Here is a 14,687-nt window from a genome sequence, read left to right on the forward strand (position 1 = left end):
CTCCTTTAAAGATTTCGATGTTAAAACTCAAATTAAAAACTAGACGTTAGGAAAGCCCGTATATACATGTCATGTAATCATATGCATGTATTCAAGAGTCTGCATAGGTGCCGAGACTGTAAAATATAGATTGTTAGCATTAGATCAACCACAGTGTAACATGAACTCTATTCGTTGCACCGAGTCAGTAAAGCCCGGATTTTCGAATGAACAATGAAACAATGATGCTATGATTTCCACATCTAAGACAAGAATATGCATAGCATGAAGATGACATTACAAAGACACATATATCAATCAAACATAAGTATGCACAAAGATATCGGATGGCATATCATCGGACCTAGTAGTAGTAAAACTGAATGAAAAGCAAAGCTCAAAGCAAAACCATACCTACACTTGAAACACATAAAGCTTTTCAAACCGAGACTCGAGGGCCAGAATGTTTCAAAATTGAATTCGAAATGTGTAACATCCAAATACAGTTTTCAAATTCCAATAAACCACAAACCCCAGATAGAAACAGAAAGTATAGATTTACAGCCGAGCTAACCTTGAGCACACGAGAAGGCAGAATACAAGGGATGATTTATCAGCCAATTTCACTTAAGCGCAGTTTCTGACTGAAGGATAAAAAAATTTAATGCTATAAAAGGAAATCCGGAATCACTGACGTTTGTGCAGGAACATTCAAAGGCTCCTCGGCTTTTTGTCGGATTTATGCCTACCACTACGGTTCTTTTTTCTTTCTGAACATTGTCTTTCTTTCCTCATCATTTTTCTCCCTTGGACTTCTATGTCTTCTCTCTTTACCTTGACTATGGTCTTTTCTCCTTCTTGAACTAGAATTTCCATCTCCAACTGTGCTTTCTTTTGATTCTACATGAGGATCTGTATGTTGTTTTTCCTTTCCTTTTCTCTTGCTAGAATTAGAAAGGTTGCTTTGAGATGAAGTAGGTGGAATATCTTCACTACCAAAAAGAACTTCACGAACAGCACCCGAGAGTGAATTATCTCTAGACTCAGGCTGCTTCATTGCAACAGGTTTCTCATTCACTCCATCCAATTTCACCACCACAGGCCTAGGCTTGCTGTGGTTCGGTTTTCTCTTGGGAACAGTGATTCCGCTGTGAGTTTAATAAGATCATCAGCATTATCATTGATATCACCCTGTAATGTGGGGTCATTTTGCAGGAGGATAATCATTTGAAATTGTTTCACTCTTTCCTGAAGGAAGATAATACAACCCATGGCGCTTACGATGCTCAGCTAACAGCGAAGTGGACTCATGTGGTTGTTCAGAGTCTTCTTTAATCTGAAGGCTAGAGAAAGACAACCCATCCTTCCCCTCGTTAGGATTTCCAAAAGAAAATGAGTTTGATGAAGATGGTTCAATATCACCACATATCATTTCCAAGTCACTGAGGTTCTCCTTAAGCACTAGCCCGTTTGGTAGAGAAACTTTTCCCTGTGCACTTAAAGAAACAGGTCCAAGCTCCTTGGAAAAGGCATCATGCATCAGTTTGATGATTTTGGAAGTTCCACTCCTTTACCTCTGAATCCTTTTTCTCTTGAATCGAAGAATTCAGAATTTCTGGTTTTGTCAAATCAACAAAACCAAGAAAATTTCGTGCCCTCTCCTGTACTTCCACGTCATGGCTTCCTAATAGAGGGCCCAAAGCTAACTCAACCAGATTCAATAGGTTTACAATGGACTCCTTGGTGATAGGAGAAGCACGTGTCTGGCCATGTTCAACAGTCGCATCTGCACATTTTCAACAGAAAAATCGTCAAATGATTCGTAGGACGCAGATGCTGAAACTCCAGCAGGCAAATTATCCAGAGATGCAGAGGGAGCATACTTTCCCCTTGCAAAACAAGTATGCAGGCAAAAACTAACACTTTAAAGGCAGACTGAATGTAAATTGCCCTTATAGATGGTGGCAACAACTAGTGCGAGGCTGTAATAGTGCTTCCATAAGTTCTAATGGGTTCCTGGAAAACTCAACATATTCTCCAGATGCCCAAGCGGCAGCAGATAATACACCATGCAAGAATGAATTTCCAAGTAAGGCGGGATCAATCAGCAAATCAAGAGCAATACGAACAAGTTCTGGCCTAACATCCTTGACCCTCAGACCAATATCAATAGCTGGTTTCAATTTCATTTCCCATTTGGCAATGTGGGATTCTAGACATCTCACCAAGAAGTGATACATACCAATCGAAGTCACAATAATCTCATAAAGATTCCTCGAACAAGTTGACAGAATAGAACCAAGAATCTCATTACAAAACACAGGATCAGATTTAAGTGCATAATTGACCAAAACCCTGGACATTTCAGACACATTATGTTCAGATACCATTGCCATCACAAGCCGCAACGATTCAATCTTTATATTAGGATCTGCATCACTCAATGACTTAATTACAACTTCCTTATTTTCCGCACAGCCCACAAGTGCTTTTCAGCTACAATCCTAAGAGCCTGCAATCCGAGGTACTTAAGATTTGGATCCTCGTCCACCAAAAACTCACGAACCTTTCCAACCGCAAGCCTCACAGCAGATTCATACTCACCTAAACTAGTAACCACAGTCCTAATACACTCAAACAATAATGACTTCGCCCCAGTCTTCCTCATAAGATCACAAATCGGCTCAACAACCCGTTTTGCTAACCTCGGTTCGAGAGGAGCCAACTTAGAAAAAATCTTCATACCTTAATCGAAACCCAATTGATTTTGAATCAACCAGAATCTTATAAAACTCGGGTGCCAAAGGAAGATATGATCTGGGATCTTTTACAAACAAGTTCAGAAAACACTCCAACAACCGCTGACAAAATCTGAGGATCAGAATTCTCCAAATTCTCAACTAAACGCTTGAAACACACCTAACGGAATGGTATTTCTCAAAACCCTTAAACTACAGCCACGGCCCTTTTCCGAACATAAAGCTTATTAGTAGCAGTAAAGTGAAAACTTCCGGGGTCAAATCTCTTGCGAGATCAACATTAGCGATCCTAGACAAGCATTGAAGAGAAAGGCTTACTTCGAACTCATTGGTACTGTTAAGATCCTTACGCAGATGATTGGTTATGAGGAGGAGAACGGGAGTGGAATCGTGGAAGGAAAAGGAGATGGCGTGGTGAGCAATCTTCTTGTGGAAGAAAACGAGGGAAAGAGGACTTCCAAGGGGGGAAAGCGGCAAGGACATGTCGTGGAAGTGGAGATTGGAGAGGTATGAGAGCTTGAGGAGAGCTGTGGATTTGGTAGAGAGGTCAGTTGATTTGATCTCCTTGCGGATTTCCTCGAGGGAATTGGAGATGAAAGCTTGCTCGCCGATCAGCTGCTGCCTTAGGCCTTTGATTAGGTCCTCTAAACTGCGTTGGAACAGGGAATCCATGAGTGATGGACCTGCCATTGCCAATGTGAGGGGATTTGGGTGTTTGATGGATTATTGCATGGAATTTGGGAGGTATTTGGAAGTGGAATTCTCTGCCATTTTTGGGTCGGAGAACGAAAGGAAATGCCCTTCTCTTTTTCTTTTTTTACTACTTTAATGGGAGAAACGACAGATGATTATGGCATTCATCGTGAATTGAGTTTATCGAATTGTCCGAACTCCAATGCTCTTGCGAGAGTCGAATCGGATTGGTCCGATTGCGTCATTAAACAAAAATGAATCTCTTTTCAATTTAATATTATGGATTTTTTATTTTACTTAACATAAAAAATAAGGGTTGAAATTATATTTATTTTATTTAGGTGTTTTTTTTTTTTTCCGATCAATCAGGTGTTTAAGTGTTATTATTTGGGTGTCCGAACCATAACACCCTTAAAAAATTTAAAATAAAAAACTTAAAAATATAATTTTATTTTAAAAACCATAAAACTTTGAAAATCTTTAATCCAATCTCTATATTCACACAAGACCCCCATTCGTCATCATTATCGTGACGACCTATCACTATCCGACGATAGAGTCCCAAAAAAACCCCTAATCGACTATTAAATCCAATGAAATTATCCCGAAATCATAAAACTGAAGCTACCCGAAGACTTCGACAATAAGGGCAAGGAATGACAATGGAGATGGCAAGGATAGCGACGACATAGATGGTGTGATCGGAAATTGAGAAATTAGAGTTGAAATTAGGGATTTAAGGTTTTTTAAAATATAGTAATATTTTTAACTTTTTTAAATAAAATTTTAAAATTATAAAAAATATGACATGTGTCACTTGACGGAATTTTTTCAGTGGCGGTTATAACCCGAATACTTAAAGTGATAATATTTGTAACGTTAAACACTTAGATTGACCGAAAAATTTTAGGCACATATTTAAAAAAGGGTATAATTTAAGCAATTTTTTTTATATAGTCTTCAAATTTTCATTATTATTTTTATGACATTTTTTATGTTTGTGTATACTTACAAGGATTGTTACATTGTTTTAGGTTGAAGAATGCAGTTTAAGAGGTCAGCTTGTTCAGTTGTATGCAATGAGTTCATGCACCAATAACTCCAACAACAAGAATGAAAACCATACACGATTTTCAGTCACTGTACACTCGATGACGACGAAGACGAAGAATTCTTTTGTAATTTTTGGACGTGAAAGTCTTCGCTTTACATAATAAATTCCACCATTGGTTCACTAATGATGTAGATTATTAAAGACGAATGCAAGCAATGCTTGATGTTAAAGGGAAAATGATGGAATGACAAGGGAAGGCCTTAACTTGCAAGAAACAATTTCACAAACAAAAGCACAAAAAAGAAAGGGCCTGCAAGGGCATCAAAACCAATGATCCATAATTAGATTACAAGTTATACCAGAAGCTACAATACAACAAATTTATATAAAACAAATGGAGACACCACAAAATGAAGAAAATTCCTTCAATGGAAAGATAAACAAACCCAAATCCTCTTCATCTACAATTCTACATTGTGTTACTCGAACTCGGGTGTGCATCCGACACGAGTATGTTTAGATTTTCCTAAGTTCTTCCATATGTCGGACATGAGTACTTTAAAAAATGAATTCGAGTCCGAAAGAACATGTCTACACAATATTGATCGAGTCCCACAAGCCATGAGATCAAAGGGGTACCTGTTTTCCTTTTGTCTCCTAAGCTTTGTCACACACTCAAAGATTATGCATCAACATGTACATAATGAATATCATAATAGAAAATGGGGTGAGATTTCATTTCCTGCTCTTCTTAACTTTCCCATTACGTAACAAAGAACCTAAACAGAAGAGATTTGCCGTCCCTATCGAGATGTAAGGCGCGGCACGTTCAAGACCGGACTGATTCGAACACCGTTGTCGTATGCATAATTCCCATTGTTTTTCTTCAAAGGGGGCTTCGAGGGAACTGGTAAGCCATTGAATTCCCATGCTTGTTACCGTCTTTCATCGACGACGATCGTTTCGGATTGGCGACGGAGCCGGTCGAATTGCTTCGCGAAAGAAGCGGTATAGTGCAAATCAAGCTCTTCTTTTTGTCACAGTTGAGCTGCTACTTCTCTTGAAACCCAAAACGACTTGGACTGCGTCTTTTCTCATCCGCCGAAGAATATTGCTGCTCGAAGCTGCTGCTGCTGCAAATGAACTCGAAATCCGGACAGCGCCCAACAGCATTGTGTCCCTTCGAGATTCACTCGGTTCTGTCGTTGGTTGGATTAGATCATGCGAAAACGACACCCGAGGACTTGTTTCCGAACACATATTGTTGTGTTCTTCACTTCAAAAAAACAGGGTTTTGAAGATTTAGAATAATCCAACAATGTAAACAGGGTGGGAGAAGGAATTCAACTGCGGTAGGCGGGGGGAGAAATTTAAAGTTATTGACAAAGATTCATTGAACTGAAAAAAAAAAAGTCAAAGAAAAGGGAAATGACTATTTTTTGTGGATTTCGAGGAAGATAAAGGACAAAAGACCAGGAGTTTTGCCTGGGAGAGTTAATGGATCAGACAGAGGTATCTAAATCTTTCATATTTTCCTGCACATGAAACAGAGGTGAAGACTGCAAAAAAAAACGGGAAACGAAGGCAAAATTTTCCTAGAAAATATATATATAGAGAGAGAAAGGAAACAGGGTGTGAAAATCCAAGCAAGATTTGTTTAACAAAAAGGAAAATTTAAGCTTTGAAAGAGAATCAAAGACACGGCGCAAATGAAGGGAATAGTTGAGAATTTAAGGGCAGCGTGAAGTTCTTGAGAGCTTAATGCAAGAAGAAATTTTCTCACTTTTGCAAGGAAAAACAAAAGTTAAAACCTTTCTCAACGTAAAATTGAGCATTTGCAATTGGAATTGCCGTCTCAACCACTCTTATGATGACCATTTCTTCTATATATTATAAATTAACTTGTATTATTGTAAAATTAATTTATTTTGGGTAAAGTACATAAATGACCCCCCGACTATAGGGTACTATTTTATAAAGTCCCTCAACTATTAAAAGTTGCAAAATGCACCTCCGACTATAGAGTGTTGCTTTGTTGAGTCCCTCGACTATTAAAAGTTACAAAATTGCCACCTAACTATTCATTATGTTCCAAACTCATCATTTTTCGTTAAAAATTGACGGTATTATGAACTGAACGTTAACTTGTTGAATGTGAGATGATAAAATATGATTATAGAATCTCAAACAACTATTTGGGTCATCATATTAACGTCCAGCTTAGACAATCGCTAATTTTTTAATGAAAAAATGGTAAGTTTAGAACATGATAAATAGTCGAGTGACTATTTTGTAACTTTAATAGCCAAAGGACTTAACAAAGCAATACTCTATAGTCGAATGATCATTTTATAACTTTCAACATTATAATAACTTAATAAAGTACTACCCTATAATCAGGAGATCATTTGTCTACTTTACGCTAAAAATAAATATCAAACAACTATCTAACAACTATCTATCACAGTTATCATGTTAACGTCCAGCTTAAATAACCGCTTTTTTAATGAAAAATGATGAGTTTATAACAAAATGGACAGTCGGATGACTATTTTGTAACTTTTAATAGCCGAGGACTTAACAAAGCAATATTCTATAGTTAGATGATCATTTTATAACTTTTAACAGTCGAGGGACTTAATAAAATAGTACCCTATAGTCAAGGGACCATTTTCGTACTTTACCCGTTTATTTTAAATTTTTTTTTTTCTTCGAGATTTTTCATATTCGGTAAAATTTTAAATTATATTTAAGATTAGTCAAATTTCTCATCACTTAATTTAATAAGTAATAGTAATTTACAGATTTTCCATAATATGACATAAAATGGTCAACGGATTTAATAGGTAAAAAGGCCTATGAGGTCCCTTTCAAATTTAATAATGAATACATTAAACTCTATCAAAATAAACATAACAATTTAATCCCGGTCAATTTTAAAAGTGAGCAATCGAGGACAATAGATTTAGCTTTTATTTTATGTGAAAGTTATAAATAGGGATGACAACAGGTCAAGTTAGGTCAGGTTTTTTGTCAACCTGACCCGACCAAAAATATGTACCCTCGACCCGACCCAAAAAATATATATCCTACATTTGACCCGATCCGATCTAAAAAATATATATCATCCACCCGATTCCGACCCGACCCAATTTTTTAGAGTATAAATTTAACTCAACCCGACCCGGCATAAATTAAGGATATAATTAAAATAATAATTTTTTTAAGGAAGTTACATTATTATCCTCAAGTCGGGTTAGATCAAATTTTTTTCACCCTCCACCCGTACCAACCTGAATCTGAATTTTTTAAAAAAAAAATCCAACCCGATCGGATCGGATCGAGTCGGAACCCGTTGGATGCGGGTTAAATTATCATCCCTAGTTATAAATTTAGTTGATTTTTTAAATTCTTATCTTAAACCATGAGAAGTCTGTTAAAAAGTTCTATTATTAATCCTTATATCATGCATAAATATTAATGATAAAATTCGACTTATTTGATAATTAATCCTTTTTGAAACCCCATATATGTAATTTTTTTCTTTTTAGGGTGTTGAATTTAAAGCTTTAATCGACTTCCCCCCCCAACCTTTTGGTGATGAATTTGAAAAGCTTTTTGATATTGATTGGATAAATTTGAAGCTAAGCTAAAGGAGGAACCACATTTTCAAAATTTATGTTTTGCCTGTCACCCCATCTCTTGGTGTTTAAGAGTTTTATCAAGTTTAAAGTAGAACCGAATGAAATCATGTTTTACAAGATGAACTCTTGTATCATTTTTGGCAAAAATCATCAGAGGTCCCTGTACTTTTGAAAAAAAATCAATGTGATCCTCGTATTATTTTTATTTTCTTAGTGTGACCCTCTAACTCAGAAAACAAACCTAATGTGACACTTTGACCAACGTTTTTCGTTGGTTGACTGTTACGGTACTGACGTGGCAGTTCACGGTGCCATGTTTGAGTTACCAATTTAGCTCATCTGTCATGTTATCCCTCACGTTATCAACTACTGTGGACTACCATGATAGCAAAGTAATGGTCAACAATGAAAAATAGTGGTTAAAGGGTCACATTGAAAGAAAAAAATAATACGAGGATCCCATTAATTTTTTTAAAGTACAGGGACCTCCAATGCCTTTTTACTTTTTCATGTATAAATTTTGAATGTGGGACTTTACACAAAAAGTATTAGATTTAAAATGAGGTCATCATTTGAAGACTGATATATAATATTTTAAAATTTAGATACTAATTTAGAACGAAGATTATAATTGAAAGAAATCATATGAATTTGACTCTTTTATTTAGTTATCTTTTTGCTTTCTATTTTCTCACGTCATGATTTAGTAATGCTTAACCTAAAGTTTTGTGTACAGTTAATGTAATTAATTTAAATCCAAGTTATGGTTTTGCCTAACAAATTAAATTACCATAAGTTTAATAAGTACAAGAATTAGGAATAGTGGTTAAACATGTTAGATGTATTTTGGAGGATTCAGGTTCAAAATTTTAGACCTTACCCTTAATTCCCCCCTAGATTTCAGGCTTCGTCCTTACTAGTTCGGACTTATTTGCGTCGAACACCTAGTTTTAGTATATGAGTATTCCAGCGAGAATTTTATACATTCACAATGACTCGAATCCAATACCTTGTCTAAGAAATATCAAGTTGTTTACTATTTGAATTAACTCCATTGATAATAATTATAGGATGGAACCTATTATAATTATATGATGACATGTGTAACTAATAAAAATTAATTAAAAGTGATTAAAAATGAAAATGACACATTAGTTTAATGACTTGTTTGTAATTTTTTTATTTTTGGTGACTAAAATACCTTTTTTTACAATTTAAATCAATCAATCATTGCAACAGTTGAAATAAACCAGCCACCTACTGACTCGATCTACAATTTGAATGCGCAGAGTTTTTCAACACACATTTTTTAGGGTAAATTATAGTAATGGTCACTGAAATTTTCTAAAACTTTTAGTTAGGTCTCTAAATTTTAAAACTTGTAATATAGTCCCCCAATAGTTACGTTGGGGACCATATTACAAACAGATTAATATTGGGGGACTATATTGCAAACAGACTAAATATTAAAGGACTGTATTGTAAGTTTTAAAAGTTAAAGGATCTAAATGAAAGCTTTAAAATAGTACATTGACCATTACTATACTTTACCCTTTTTTCAAAGTGTGTTTGAAAAACTCTCTTTTTTTCAAATTGGTCTATAAGTTGAAATGGACCTCAAATTAATACTTAATTAATATTATTATTAAACAATATTGGTTGAATTTTGTCACAAGTCATGTCAAATTCAATACATTGATTGGGACTATTAATTCAAAACAGTTCAATATCTATAATTAAAATATGACTTAATAGCAAAATAAGTGTCTAAATTATATCATTTTCTTAAATAGGTGTTTTAATTTTTTTTTAACTTTTTCAGGTGTTTAACGTTACAAGCGTTATCCATTTAGGTGTTAGAGTAATCAATGACGTTAATTTCTCCCGTTAAGTGACACATGTCACAATCTCATGATTTTAACTTTTTTAAATATTAAAAATATTATTATATTTATTAAAAAATCATAATTTCTCTTAAATTATAAAATAGCCAAAAAATCTCTAAACTCTTAAAATCCTAACATTAACCTGAAGCAAAAGACATAGTCTCTGCCATACTCTTAGTCACACGCTGTCGTAGTCACCACCAATTGACTGTCGAAATCATGTGGGATCACGATTTTCAACCTAGGTTCGCGGGGTATAAAATGCCAATTCATTGTCAATTGATCATGATTTCATAGGGGTATTGGTAATCGGGAGGAGGAAGGTTAGATGGAGCTTCGTCAACGGCAAAGGGCGGCGGGCGACGTAGGTGTATGAATTGAAATGAAGGTTTTCAAAGTTTTGGTTTTATTTCAAAATTTGTGCTTTTCTTTTTTTAATATATATATATATGACACATCCCACTTAACGGGAAATTATCACCGTTAAGGGGTCGAGCACCTAAGTAGATAACATTTGTTACATTAGGCACTTGGATGAGTCAAAAAATATTTTAGGCACATATTTGGGAAAAGCGATATAGTTTGGGCACTTATTTTAGTGTTAAAGCCTTAAAATATCAACTATTGCATGAACCAAACGACCGCGGTGGTAAAAGAATTATTGTTATTTTTTGAGATCATGGATTCGAGCACCAAGAATATTAGGAGTGTGAGCGTTCAATGTCAAATTGTTGAGAATTATCTTTGAACACATATTGTATTGTACTTACCCAGATCGATAAAAAAAATATCAACTACCTATCATTTCATAAATTTGGGAAAATCTTCTATAATAGATCTTAGTAATATCCAATTCAAATTAATCGCTCAATGATTATGATAAATGAGAAAATTAACTTTTGTCACACCCTAGTTGTTATGGGCTAAATTGAAAGGTTTAAAAATAATAATGCTTAAGTATTAAGTTTTGGAAGTTTAGGGGCTTAGTACATAAGTTGCCCATGGTTGGGTTTAAAACATAAAATCCCTCCCTTTCCCCCTCTTTTCCTCGTGTTACGCGAAATCACTTTCCCCAAACAATTTATTATCTATTTAGGGTGTGTTTGGTTGGGGGAATGTGAGATTTCTATGGGAATAGAATCCACATTCCCCCATTTGGTTGGTCGGAAATGTCATTCTCGGTAATCTTAAATCACCAATAGTGGATTTTTTGGGGTATATTACTGGGAATGTCATTACCTCCCTTTCCTTAGGTATTATTGGATTACCAACGTTTTGGACTAAAATACCCTTAATTTTTTTTCTTTCAAAAATATCCTTATTCTGTCATTGAATAATAAAAATTCTACGAAGGTTAAATTATAAATTTATTCTTAAACTATTTTAGATTTACAAAAAAAAGTCTATAATTAAAATTTTATATTAAGTTCAGGGGTTAAAATAAAATTTTACCCTTTCATTACACCTTTTTATATTTTCAATTTTGTAAAAAAAATTATATAATTTTTATGAATTTAAATTTTTTAAAGAAAATATATAAATATTTTCAAACTTGTTAAAAAATAAATATATAATAAGGACAATTTGGTCAAATATACATTACAATAATCTTTTATTCCTTTAACCAAACACGGTAATCTTACATTCCTGCTAAACCAACCAAACACAAAATACAACATTCCCAGTAATCCTATTCCCTGGTAATCTTTTATTCCCACCGGTAATCTTACATTCCGTGAACCAAACGCACTCTTAATGTTATTATGTTTCCCTCCGTTTGGTATCCGTTTTGATCGTTGTGACTCTCACTGTCGGTGTCTTTGTATCCGTCTCGTCATCGTTGTTCGCTCGGTATCCTTTTTCGTCATTTTCCGTTATTGTTAGCGTCAGGTGAGGGACTTTGTTTCGGGTTTTCAAAGAAATTCAATCTCGTCGCTCCCCGATGCAAGCCGAACTCTGTAAGTTGTTCCCCATGCTTTGAATTAATGTTCTGGAAATTTTGGTGACCATTGTTGGACGGCGTCACACGTACCATCATGCGCCGCTGTGTGCGTGTGGGACTGTTCAGACGGTTTTAAATTCAAAACCAACTAAACCGGATTGCTATTGGATTGAATCGGTTGAACCGGTCAACCCGTTGACTCGACCGTTGACTCGACCGTTGACTTTGACCCATTAAATTTTATGAAAACCGCTATCTTTATGTTTTTTTTAACGTCATGAGTCCGTTTGGCCAAATTCTGACCCAAAATCCATGTTTTACTTATCTTTAAGTAAAGTGTGGGGTTTTGAATTCACTTTTGGGTTTAATTTTCTAAAGGTACCCTCGCATCTCCGGAGCGCTCTCCAGTTGATCATGATCAGTCCTACCGTCCTCAGTTTGTTTCTAGTCACTCGTCTCGAGATATGTGTAAGTATTCAATTGTTATTTTATGGCATATTCTATTTAGTGGTTGGCATCCGTATTTATGGTAGAGTAATGTTTTAGGTTCTTGATCAGCAGGAACTAATACTACTGATCGTGGGAAGTGTAAGGCTTAGTTGACATCGGTTATTTTCTTTAAGTGTGTCTTCTTTAACTAATTGATACTCGTATATGTTAGACTGCTATGTTAATACTTATGCTTAAAGTATGTTTGTAATTTAGTTGCACTTCCCTGTATCATTAATATTTATGAATTATGTTGCATCACTTTTTATCTGCTTATTGATATATTTATGATCTGAATTGGATTAATTCTCCGTTCTGACATCTGCATGAGATTAGTTTCCCTTTCTAACATTTTCATGGGATTATATCCCCGTTTTGTTTATTTGTAGAAAAAGGTAAAGTAGGGTGCCATTGGTGTTGCTTTTTGTTCATTAAATTCGTATTTAATGTTATACTTTAATTGCATTGTTTTGCATATGCTTGGATATCTACTTTACTTTAGAGGGCACATTGAGCTTCGTAGCTCATTTTCTAGTTTTTGTCTTTTCAGATTACTCAGACTTTTAGGATTTACGATCAGTACTTGGAGGATTGTTTATTGTTATTCTCTTATAGACATCGTATGAATATTTTCTTTTTCGAGATTTTTATTAATTTTTTTTGTCGATTATATGTATTGTGTATTTCCTTTTTATGGAACTTGGGATAAGGATTTTCTTATTGTTTTCAAATTTAGAACTCGTGGTATGTTTTTAAGTACTAAGAACCCTTGAATTCTTTTGACGATTTAACAACGATGGATGGCAATATATGAGTTCTTCTTGATTTATGTTTAATCTAACGATGTCGTGATCTCTGAGATTCGATCGTGACGTCTAAGCCGGGGTCTAGGGGATACAACTTTAAGGACTGAATCAATAAAATTTCAACTCACTTGTGGTTAAGGAACACTGCTGATTTGAATAAAGCTTGTGCAATAACTAGATTGTCCGAATACAACCAAACTTGTACTAAAGTATTTAAAAGCGTCCCTCTTCGTTGCAATAATTAATGTAGGGTATATTTGGGCATTTGTTAGAAGAAAAAAAAATTGATGAGATGCTTGGTTTCGAACTATGTTTTTTAGGACATGCTATCCACCTTCTATCCTACACCATTGTTGGATTAAATAAATCATGGTAAAAAGAGAAGAAAAATCAACGCTAGTCAAGTATTATTTTTCTCTCAATGTGTCATTTTAACTCAGAAAACAAATCAATGTAATTCTTTTACTATCATTTTTTTATTGTTGACTTTTACGATGTTAAGGTGGCAGTTTACGGTACTGAAGTGGTGGTCCATGGTATTGACATGGTAGTTCATATGTCATATTTGAGTTATCAATTTAACTCATCTGTCATGTTATCAGCCACGTAATCAACAATTGTGAATTGACACGTTAGCAGTTCTCAAATGACTATATTGAATTTATTTTCTGAGTATGAGAGTCACATCGAGAGAAAAAATAATACGAGAGTCACAATGATTTTTTTAAAAAATTACAGTGACATCAGATGCTATTTGCCGCAAATCATTGAAGTTGGATTATTTTTCATGGCATACTCTATTTTGAACACTTCCTCCTCCCTAAATCCCAAAATAAAATATACAGTGTTTGAGGTTATCAAGCATGCTTTGTGCTCTAGAAAATGATGTTATGATATATATAATACACATTGACTCCATTGAAGTCGTAAGAAATGGTCAAATAATTTTCTACTTGATCCTTAACATGTATAACTTACAATAGTATGATACTAAAGACAAGAACACATATAGATTTAAGTAATCTTTTAGAAGAGAGAAACTTACTGTAATGTAGAAATTAAAACAGGTTTATCGCTACAAGGTTTTTTTCAGCTTCTAAAACTCAAATCGATAACCCTAATTTATAGTATCCATTTATAAGATTATTGAATTACAAAGAGTTATTCGATAGGGATTTCCACTTTTAATTAAAAAAAGGGTAAACTATGTGTTTAGTACATAAATTATCAGTTTTAGTCTGTTTAGTACCTAAATTTCAGTTTTTTTCTTCAAAATCATACCTAATGTTTAGATTTTTGTTTCATTTTAGTATCTCGTCGTTAAAAACTTAATAGGCGGGCTAACGGGGCATAGTTTCGGTGGATGGAAGACCAATCCAAACAAGGACCATGAGAGAATGACAACTCAACCAGCATAGTCATGTTTCAGACCCAT

The 14,687-nt window shown here is 34.6% G+C and overlaps 1 protein-coding gene and 1 pseudogene across 1 annotated transcript in view; one reads left to right on the plus strand and one right to left on the minus strand.

Annotated features, from left to right (window-relative positions):
- The window catches only part of LOC120186785 (synaptotagmin-5-like), a 29,182-nt gene that overhangs the window by 3,755 nt on the left and 10,740 nt on the right, over positions 1-14,687 (plus strand). The window lies entirely within an intron of this gene.
- On the minus strand, positions 436-3,563 carry LOC120186781 (annotated as a pseudogene).

This window comes from Hibiscus syriacus, unplaced genomic scaffold (genome assembly GCF_006381635.1).
Source record: "Hibiscus syriacus cultivar Baekdansim isolate YM2019G1 unplaced genomic scaffold, ASM638163v2 tig00113719_pilon, whole genome shotgun sequence".
Lineage (NCBI taxonomy): Eukaryota > Viridiplantae > Streptophyta > Magnoliopsida > Malvales > Malvaceae > Hibiscus > Hibiscus syriacus.